This window comes from Danio rerio, chromosome 9, assembly GCF_049306965.1.
Source record: "Danio rerio strain Tuebingen ecotype United States chromosome 9, GRCz12tu, whole genome shotgun sequence".
Classification (NCBI taxonomy): domain Eukaryota; kingdom Metazoa; phylum Chordata; class Actinopteri; order Cypriniformes; family Danionidae; genus Danio; species Danio rerio.
Genome location: NC_133184.1, coordinates 43,175,683 through 43,187,193, shown reverse-complemented (window position 1 = coordinate 43,187,193; position 11,511 = coordinate 43,175,683). Strand labels below are relative to the sequence as shown.

The window sequence follows — 11,511 nt, the reverse complement described above, 5'->3', positions numbered from 1 at the left end:
TTTTTTTAATACTTTCCCTTGCGTGGGACAAAACCTTGTGAGAGTCTACCACTGCAACTGAAGATAAACCTCAATGTGCAAAAAAATACAGCAAAACTAGAGTAATTAAAGAGATAGCTCACGCAGAAATAAAATTTACTCATTTACTCACCCTCCAGTGGTTCCAAACCATTATGAGTTTCTAACTACAGCTGAACACAGAAGAAGATATTTTGTAGAAATATACGGAAACCTGTAATCGTTGACTTCCATAGTATTTGTTTTACATACTGTTAACAATTTCCTGCAGAATCTACAGTAACTTACTGGATCAGTACTTACTTTAAATCAATTACAGCAAAACACTGTATTTACTGTATATTTACAGCGCCATCTCGCATGTGTATTTACAGTATTGCAAATCATTACTGTAAAATACACTGTAAAATACACTGAAAAAGTGTTGCATGCAGAACTGTTGCAAACAATTTATTTGTGTTGAATTTAAACAAACATATTAAGTTTAATAATGTTCAACTTAAATTGTTTGTTTAAATTCAACACAAATAAATTGTTGACAACCACTTAACTTAAAAAAATTGAGTAAATCCAAGGAATCATCTCTATTACAGTTAAATACTGTGTAATTGACCAAAATATTTAACAGTGCATGGAAGTCAATGGTCACAGGTTTTCAGCTTTCTACGGGATAACTTTTTTGTGTTCAACAGAAGAAATAAACCCATAATGTTTAGAATCACTTGAAGGTGATAGAATAAATAGTGAGCACATTTGAATTTTTGCGTGAAATATTCCTTTAATAAAGTATAATTTAAATGGATTATTGAAAAAAGAAAGGAAATGAGGTTAGAATCCTTCCTAGAAGGCAAAATGACAGCATCTGCATTAGTCAGATGCTTGCTGACTCCATGTAAGCGTAAGTGACAGTGGGTCTCAGGCTGGCGTGGGTGTGCCTGTCAGGAAAAGCCGCTGTTGTCTCCGCATCCTAGAGAAATGAGAAAGCAGCCGCCTGCTGTGTCTACGCCCACTGCAAAAATCCCCCTTCCATTTCAAAGGGCGAAGACTGCGCAGAGATGACATTTTCATCTGGTCTCCTCGAGATTTTGGTTTAACGTTTTTCTTCCCACAGCTTATCTTTGCGATTGCTAGAAAAACAGCATTTGCAAGGAATATATTTTAAGATTGCTTTCAGCTTGTGACTGACGATGGAGTTTCCGCATTGTCTAGATTTGAGCATACATTTCTGTTACTTTTCAAAGGGATAGCTCAATCTAATATGAACAGTTCTGTTGTCATTTAGGCCTAATCCCTCCACTTTTTTCCTTTTCCTTTCCTTAAAACCTTTATGATTTTTTCTTTTGTTGAACACACAAGAAGATATTTGAAAAAATGTTGGAAATCGGTAGCCATAGTATTTTTTCATACTAAGGATCAAACAGCTTTCCAACATTTTTCAAATATCAACGACAGAGAGACAGACAGACGGACAGAGGGACGGACAGAGGGACGGACGGACGGACGGACGGACATACGGACGGACAGACAGACAGACAGACAGACAGACAGACAGACAGACAGACAGATAGATAGATAGATAGATAGATAGATAGATAGATAGATAGATAGATAGATAGATAGATAGATAGATAGATAGATAGATAGATAGATAGATAGATAGATAGATAGATTTAGCATGGTTCGTTTGGCATTTGTAAATCCAGCAATCGCGCTCAGATCAGCGCAAAAAACAATTGCTCCGAGATCGCTTGAATGAGGTGGTCTCGGCTTGATTGAAACAAACTCTGAAGCGGATCTATTGTAATGAGAAAGCGATACGATCCAAGCCCGGTTACATCACAGTGTGTTATGGATATATAATAGGGATATGGCTATATAAAGAGGGAATTATGAGTAGGGTGGGAGGTCGTTCAACAGACATCTCAAGTCTCACGGAAGTTCCAGGAATCTCCCGCAAATCCACAGAGACTGTGATAATCTTTGTTTATTCACAAAATATTTTTTTTTATTCACTCAAAAATAATTTAACTGTGGGTCAAGATTATGTGGCCCACATATCAATTTTTAACATCTGGGTTAGGCGACACAGTGGCGCAGTAGGTCATCTGGGTCAGCTGGCGTTTCTGTGTGGAGTATGCATGTTCTCCCTGCAATCGTGTGGGTTTCCTCCGGGTGCTCTGTTTTCCCCCACAGTCCAAAGACATGCGGTACCGTACAGGTGAATTGGGCAGGCTAAATTGTCCGTAGTGTATGAGTGTGTGTGTGTGTGAATGAGTGTGTGTGGATGTTTCCCAGAGATGCGTTGTGACTGGAAAGGCATCCGCTGCGTAAAAACGTTCTGGATAAGTTGACGGTTCATTCAGTTGTGGCAAACCTGGATTAATAAAGTGCTAAATACTACATTTGACATCTGATTCAAGACTTGTGTGCCACCTCTGCCTATGCTGGACAATTACCTGCTTTGCCAGCATTATGCCAAATCTGGGCCAGAATTCTTTGCTACCTGGGTAGCTTTATACAATGAAGCAGTTTTAGAGCAATAACAGTCATTAATGTTACACCCTTGGATGTATTTATTATTGTTTATTTGATGTGTGTTTACTGCGCATTGGATGTGGTTATGTTATGTTTTTCTTTTCCTCTCTGTCCCACTCTTTCTAAGACGAGATGGTGGTGATGAGACGAGGCCCAGGTGGTGCTTATCAGCTTGAGTGTGCTGCCCTGCTTCAGACTTGTGTTTGTTGCATATTTTTTGGGGTATTGACCTGTGTGTTGTGAAAAGTTTATTGAGCTATTGGGTACAATTTAACTTCTAACTTCTGTCATTTGAAGAACCTTGTTGTTTGCCTTGTGTTGTTGAACTTACAGGCAGTGTGTCTGCTTTTTGTATGGTATTTAAAGGGTCACGAAACACCAAAACACATTTTTTGAGCTGTTGGCAGTCGTATGTGTCCCACACTGCTAAAAACACTATTAGGACACCTATATTTCACTAAAAAGTGTAAATTGGTTGTTTTTGCGTTATTTCAAGCAAATTCGTACTTCCGGTTTGAAACAAATTTTTGAAGCTGCGTCACGGTCATGAGATAATAGCGTGTATTCCAGCGTGCAGACTGGACGTCTGTGCCAGAGTGTGTCTTATTACGTCTTACAGTGTGATGCATTAATGCATGAGTAAAGTTTGGTTCAAACCAATCAGCGCTCTATTGTGCAACTTCATTAATGTTCATTACTGTCATAGTGTTTAGACGACTGAGACGCCACGTTGTGTTGGCAAAACAAGCGTGAAGTGTTGCTTTTATAGTTTGCTGCAGTTAAGTTTTGTTTTCATTTTCTCTCTGTGAGAGCTCAGACTCACGTGTGGATTAAAAGTGTACGCGACGCTCGACAACAATAACTTACATGTCTAAGGAGGATTATTGTTTACCTGAGAGCTGTTCTCATCTGCAAACGCTGAGATCCGGATCTCTTGTAGTCTCCTCTTAATAAAGACGCGGCTCTAGTTGCTGGTGATTGTCCTGTCTCTACAGATTTGTTAAGTGAGCGACCAGTGCTCTTTGTTTATTCAGTTTGTTCGTATCGAACAAACTATTGCACTGAGTGTGAATAACACACACGGCTTTCTGACGCTACCTGCCGAGTGCATATAAGTTTCCGGGAAATGCTGAGGTTTTTTTTTCGCATTCGCCGTGCGGTATCAAACATTGCATGAAAAATACACGCTTAGAGCAGTTCCTCAAATCAAATATCTCGTTTGTCGCGAGGGACGTAAATGAATTCCCTGAATGAAAGAGCCAAACTGCAGTTAAAGTCCACCATTTAATAATTTGGCAAATAATTCGACTACAGATGTCCATGTAAACATAGTCACTTGCTCCCCTGTGTGTGCTTGTTTTGACTCTGAAACTCAGCGCGCCCAAATAGACACTCCCACCCCATCCCACTTTAGTTCCTCCGACACTCACCCCTAAACAGAGCTGGACACGCCCACTTTTCTGATTTTTTCCAAAGTAGAGGTGTGAAAACACCCTGCTGAAACGAGGGGGTTTCATGGCCCTTTAAAAGGTAGTTGTTTTGTTTCTTTGTTTGACTAATACTTGTGAGTTACAAAAGGGAGCCGTAGAAAGAGGCTGCCATCTTTATTTTTGTACCAGTTTGTTATAACAAATGTGGCCGATCAGACACATAATTATTTTGCTTTTATTCAACAAATGTGTCAGCAAACACAGCATCAGCTTTTTCCAGCCAGAAAAGACTGGATGGTCAGTTGTAATCTGATTCCAAGGTATTTACAACACAAAGGAATGTACTTCAAAAGGATGCTTTTAATGAAAACTTGTATTCTCTCTTTATGTGTAATCAGGTGTTTTGCAACATTTCTGACCATGCTTTGAAACCAAAAGTTAAACTTCTCATTGGTCAACTTGCCCCTGATAGGAGGCTACAAAGTATCCTTATAAAAGCTACTAGCCCAAGGCCCCACACCAGCCCAGAGAAGAACACCCAAGCTAGGAGATCCAGATGAGAGAAAGACTCATCTGGACAAGGAGAACCCCAGAGGACTCCAGGAAGCAGGTGGGGACCCAGACAAACTGGGTTAATCACACAGCTCAGACATTCCCATCTCTGATACCTTCCTTTCTTTCTTCTCCGTTGAGAGTCTAGTTTAAGAGTTCACACTTAGATTTTGTTTGACAACTGTTAGCAGGTTTGGGATGCTGTCCCAGGAGAGAGCCCTGAGCTCGGAGATAGTTGAGCCCAGGGCTCCCGCCAGGTCCATAGAGCATGTAAGGGGAGTACGAGATCAGGTGGTTCTCGAGAGCTCCCTTGTGGTAACAGAGGAAAGGATAAGAAGGGGTGGATAGGGGGTTTCTTTGGAAAATGAAGATAAGGGAGTAGATCTAGCTAGGCTACTCATAGTGAGTTAGGATTAATCTGATTGGCTAACTAATGAATGTAGATGGGTGGCCAGCTCCAGTCAATCATATTGCGTGCTCCTCTCTAAATTAGCTTGTAAAACTTCACTTAGTGCGCCGCAAACCAGTAGCCATCATGACTAGCCTTTTTGCCGCTTTCAAAACTTGAAATGACTGACTCCACTCCAAGCCTAAAGCCTACTTTCCACTGCACACAACAAACGACAAGCGACAGACTGGAAGTCATTCATTTCCAATGGAGAGCAGTCTGGGAGCCGCGTGGAGTTCCGATCATCTCCGTATGCAGAAAATTCAGATCCGAATTGAGCTGCGGATCCGTTGAAATATTTTAACTCCTGCGACTAGACCGTATGCGACCTTCCGACCGGATATGATATTTTCCAGTGTTGAACAAGCAGATCCGTGCGCGCGAGATGAGAAATAGTTTATTTGGTTATTTTTTGAATTATGAAAAGTCTATATTAAAAAAAAACTTTTCTGTTCATAAATGTAAGTAATAAAGTAATAAAAAATATATTTTTTAATGTCGTCTCCACATTCCCTCCAATGTTTTAGCGGTCTATGAGTTTCTAGCATTCATTCATTTATTAAAACATGTAAACGCACAGAGAATAAAGGCTCTTGCTTTTGCACTCCTTTATTTCGGACACCGTGAGAATCAGCTTCTCCCCCACGGTGCACGACAACACTGAAAATACTGTGCGGCTGCCACAAAGGGGCGCATTCTGAGAGTCGTGTCTTAGGGTGCTTTCACACCTGTAAATCGATTCAGTTGTTCCGAAACAGAGATTACAATTGTTACTTTGTTGCTCTTTGCTCTTAGAGCGGTTCGCTTTCACACTGCAAAGTTTCTAAGCGGACCAAAAGAGCTAAAACAAGTCACGTGCGGGGAAACTCTCCTTACATTGGTCAGAGTGTCAGGGTTTATTTTGCAGCGTCCCGCTCAGCTGTCAGGAGAGGTGGTGGTTTGGTGGTGATTGACAGGGTGCGCGCACGTGACATGTCTGAGGAGAGACACGGTGGGGAGGGGTGAGAAGGGTGCGCGACGATGCCTATTTGAGGACTGGGAGAGAGACGCGAGATTACCGGGAGATCATCACTCGTTTGCGGGCATCCGGAGACTCGCGAAACTTCCCGCCCTACTCAGAATTCTCTCTTCATATAGCCGTAAGCCAATTACATATCCATAAAACACTGTGATATAACCGCGCTCGGATCGGATCGCTTACTCACTGCAATCGAACCGCTCCAGGGTTCGTTTCAATCGAGCCAAGACCACCTCATTCAAGCGATCTCGGAGCGATTACTTTGGCGCGAAACAGAGCGCGATTGCCCTGTTCACATATGCCAATCGAACCACGCTAACTGGGCAAACGAGATACGTTCCGAAACAAAAGTGTAGGTGTGAAAGCACCCTAAATGTCGTGTGTAGTGGAAAGGCGGCTTAAAGCTCTGTGTGTGCGAAATTCTGTCGTATGGTGCTGCGAAGAGGGGTGGGATTAAACAAGTTTATTAGACATTTAAAAAAGCGAGCGAATGCTCCATGTTTTACATTTCTGTCCAAAGAGGTCATGTTTGGATCCTCGATTGGTCTCACACAGTCAAGTGATGTGATTTTGCAGGTCAGAGTTCACCAAGCTTAAACTTTGCACCGAAACTTGACGCATGACCTTGCGTTTCCGGTCTGACGCATTCGTATGCGTATGAATAAAACTCTATGGGAGGAAAAGCCCAGTGTGATCTCAGCTTTACGAGGACAAAGAACTGACCACCAGCTAACCGTACTCAACAGAGGAAGTTCTTCACATCAAAAATAAAGAACGCAATTAACGCCTCCAGATTCCCACTGAACTGTGTAAACTAAATGTAACCCTAAAGAGACCATAGAAGGGTTCAATTGATTATCTTTGATTCACTTGGTTTGGTCTTACAAAATCTATGGTTTTTCCATCATCACACTCTCTCAAACTCTTACTTTACTTTACTCTTCTCTACACTTGTGTGAATGCGTGTTTGTGTTTGGTATTAGTTTCTGTTAGATTAGTCAATGAAGTGTCATCTCGTATAAAGGAAGGTGCCTGTGCATATTTATAAATCTCATGTCTTAAACTTTGATCTTGCTACCCTGCTTAAACATAAATACACAGCAAATTCATCAGAGTTAAATTCTCGGTGTTGAAGCATTTCAGAGTAAAGTGTTGACGTTTAAGAGTTAGATTTTGATAAATGAATATAATAAGAGTTAAAATTTATTTTATTCAGTGCGAAATCAAGGAGTTATCTTTTCAACACTTGGTGGTGTTATTTCCAACATCCGGGAATTCATGCAGCCCCAGTCACTGAAGAATTTTCCAGACGCCATTTTCCATCTGAGGTTTAGAACAGCAACTGGTGAGTCAAACTACCTAAATGTTGGTATTTTACTGACTTTCTTTAAGGAAATACAGTTGTAAACATATTGTTAAGTTAATAACTTTAGAATGGAGTGACAATTTTAAACTTCTGCGGTTCATTCATGGTCGTTAGTGTATCTAACATTAGCTTAACTGCATTACTATTGACTTCTTTTCAAGAATGTTTTTGTATATGCTCACGCATACATAGTGCATAATAACATCAAATGTACATGTTCAACACATTTCTGTCACGCTTAATGCCATTTTGTGCGTTGTTACCCATCTGTAAAATAAAATCGACACTTCTCCTTTAATTCGAAGCAAACTAGCGAGGGAATCCCCGGAGTACCTAGCCTACTCTGCCCGGATGCTAACGGCAACACAGGACGGTTTCCATGAGCTCTGGAGAGTTTCTAAAACATATCTGGTGAGTAAATGAACATGCTTACTTGTAAAAGGCTTCCTGACTGAAACATATGATTGTTTGTTATTAGTGTATGTTAATTTGGTTATTTTAAACACCGCGGCCCTTTTAAACTGGTTCATTCGTGGCCGTCCATATAACGTTACCGTTAGTCCATAGACTCGTGTGATAACGTAACAGTTACGCTTGAATTGTATTAAGTGTTGACAACCATTAAAGTCGGAATGTTAACATTAATGTCTTTAAATGACCGCGTTTGCACTTTATCAGACATTTGACGTTACAGAAGTCTCCCAGAAGTTGCGGGACTAACGTTAACGTTATCCCGCAAATGCACAGAGACTCCCAGATGCCCAAGTAGATGCCCGCAAATGAATGATAATCTCCTGGAAATCGCGCGTCTCCCGCCCGGTCATTAAACACTTTGCACACCCCTCTCCACCGCATCCCTCCCAGCTCTTCAGGTACGTCGCGCGCAAGTCACCCCCACCGCTCTTCAGGTACGTCGCGCGCAACTCATCTCATTGCTCTTCAGGTTCTCATCTCTCCCGCTACCTCCCGCAAATCAACTCTGTATCCCCCGAAAATGACTTTTCCCAACTCGGGATGTCTGACGTTAGTAAGTTAGGCTATCTCTGTAGTCAGGAACATCTTAGTCAAGCTTTTTCTCCCACATGATATTGTGCTTAAAACTGTAGGCTAAACTTAGCATGTACTGTACACAACATTTCCGTTTTATTAAAGACAATTTAGTGCGTTGTAAACAGCCACCTGTCTGTAAAATTAATCAACTGATTCATATTTGAGCAGCCTAATGATGATACAGGTTTGATTTGTAGATTTATTATCAATAATCAGCATCTGAATCAAAAGATATCTGAAAAAGTGTGAGGCAAACTTTGTGATGTTCATCTCTCTTTTTTATCTGAAGGTTATGCATATGTGTTAGATACTAATGTGTTGTTGTTTTTTAACAGCCACAGTTCTCTATACAATAACACAAGACCCTGTGACAGTGGCTGATTAGAGACGGATGGTGTATTTCCAGAGTTGGTGAAATGACCAAGCACACCTTCTTGGTCATATGTGGTGATAATAATGAAGGTATGTTTGATAAAGTTCTGTATTTGTTTCACAATAAGCTAAGAGGGTATTAGAGCATTAGAGAATAACAAATGACATGAAGGTGATAAGTTTTGTATTGTGGGTGAACTGTTACTTAAATAATGTTTTGTTCTTTGCTTTGCACTTTTCCTCTTCTGCTTATCCTAATATTTTAGATTATATTTGGACCTGAAACATCTGCTAGACTCCAGGAAAGGTGGCGTCAATACTGGACCTGAAAGGGCCTAACAAGTTGAATCTGGTAAAGAAACACGCACGCACACACACACACACACACACACACGCACACACACGCACACACACATGCACGCACACGCTTACAGAAAACTGTAAGTTTATGAATATTTTTTACACTGTGGCCAATATTTTGGGGAAGTCAGCATCACTAAATGATATAAAAGATTTCAAGCTCCTCTAAATTTTGCTCCAAGTGTTGTGTTAAATTCAGGATTCTGGACAGACAGCTGCCTGTTTTTCCAGTTCTAGTCATAGTGGTTAACCTAATTGTTTTTGGAGATCCAACAGTGATGTATGTGTTTTTTCTACTTTTCCATATCCTGTCACCTCAACCAGCTGGGAGAGTCAAGTTGTGGATCATCATGAAGATTTTCAAAAGGTGAGTTTAGATTTCTTGAATGTTTCATTTACTTTAAATGTTCTTTTAAATATATCATAGAATTTGATTGCAATTTGTTTTTAAACATTTTTCTTAGTCATGCTGGAGTCTTGAAGAGTTCTTAGATGAGCAGTACCCTATATCCGTGCATCAGGAATCACCAGACGAGCGATCAGCAGCTGCTACATCGTCATGGATAAAAAGGTCATCCTGTGGCTGGGAAGCACTTCATTCACAGGACATGCTTGATGAGATTTCCTAGCTCCAGTTTGTTTTCACACAAGTTTACAGCATTTGTACCTTCATTTAAACTGCTGTGTTTGATATGGAGGAACAAGGAAACACCAGAAGTGAAAGATTTGCACGTCAAGTTGTTTAAAATGTAATTTCAGAAGAAAACTATGCGTTCAGAAGAAAACTATGAGTGACGCTATATTGAACTTTCAAATGGCTCTGATGAAACATCAAGTTTGGACCAAAGGACTGAAACAGCCTTTTTGAGCAATGGTCATACATATTTTGTTGATACTGTCTGTACTAATAAAACATTTAAAGCATATTTGACATTGTTGCATTTTAAAAACTGAATGAATTGTTGAAGTGGTGAATGTTTTCAAATAAAATGTTTTTTATTTTGTAATTTACAGTCTATTTGACCTTTTTACCATATTTACACTCAAGAGAGTTGAATAAAATAACAATATATTACACCAGGGGGTGTTAAATATAGTTACATATTTTAACTCTGCCCAGAGTTAAAATTAACCCTTACTTCGGTGTCAATGTGCCAACCCTTTTGAAAGTGTTGATTTAACTCTGTTTTGAGTGGACCCCATGAGACACTTTCAAAGGGTTGATATTAACACCCATAGAGTTGTTTTGGGTCCCCATATTTTGCTGTGTAGGTTTCTATTTTGATAGCAATAGCCGTAATTAAAGTAAACTGTCTGTCTGAACAATCGATGGACGATTTGTTTGTTCAGATTTAAAGAGTCGATTCTTTTAAAGCCCTGTTCAAATGATTCTTCAATTCCATTTGAGCTAATTTGCTATATTGTCTCTGTTTATTTAGAGTAAGGGAGTTGAGGAAAGCTTTTGTTGTTTATTTATTTTCTTTTACTTCAATATGTTATTTATTACTCCTCCTTAGCTAGTTCCTGTTTTGTTTGTTGTTTTGGTATATCCTTCTCCCAAAGACTTGCTTCCTAAGTTTTATTTTAATGAGAACAAAAAATAAAAGATTAAATTTTATTCTTGTGGTTGTTTCACATTTCTCAGGCAGGGGACTGAAGTGTTCCCTCAATTTTGTTTATTTAATCTTTACATAATTCAATAATTTGTTCTTCTTTCCCCTAAATTATAAGTTTTAGTTGACTTTTTTTTCCTTCCCCAACCAAAAAGAGAAAGGAACGTAACATTAATTAAAATGAAAACAGACATACTGCAAACCTCTTCAAGATCAGCTAAGACATCAATGTTCAGTTCAATATCTGTGCAAACATCAGATAACCAAAAGCGTGCAAAGCGTCTCTAAATTTCCAAAGTATTTTTTGTTTGTTTCTCCTTATTTTATGTCACCGGATGACACGCAAGTTTCAAAATGAGACACAAGTTTCATCATAACAACTGCATGCGGTCTACTTCAAAGAGGGGTTTTGGCAAAGACTGGATTTCCATGGACGAGCGCCTCTCCAAAAGAGAGAAGGACTTCTGAGCTTGTGATTAGTGGGCTAAAAATCTGACACCCACAGAGCCGGGCCTTATGTTGGTGCACTTAAGCCCGTCCCACACCCAGAACTTTGAAGGTAAATAAGGCTTTTGCTCCCATGAACATAGCTTTATTTCTTGATCTTGCTGTTGTTGTGATTATTTTAAGAGGTCACATGTTCAGCAGCCACATCTTTTTAAATGGCAGCCTATTTGTGATGTTGTGATCTTTGTTTTGTGAGTTGGAAGATTGACAGTTTGTTCTTCGTTTTTATTTTAATGCTTATG

The 11,511-nt window shown here is 39.8% G+C and overlaps 1 long non-coding RNA gene across 1 annotated transcript; it reads left to right on the top strand.

The window, feature by feature from the left end:
- Positions 1 to 7,320: 7,320 nt before the first annotated feature.
- On the top strand, positions 7,321 to 10,156 carry LOC137496499 (uncharacterized). Its single transcript, XR_011016906.2, has 6 exons — positions 7,321 to 7,346; positions 7,673 to 7,778; positions 8,753 to 8,879; positions 9,056 to 9,141; positions 9,474 to 9,516; positions 9,614 to 10,156. It is a non-coding gene; the product is annotated as an uncharacterized lncRNA (long non-coding RNA).
- The last annotated feature ends 1,355 nt before the right edge of the window (positions 10,157 to 11,511 follow it).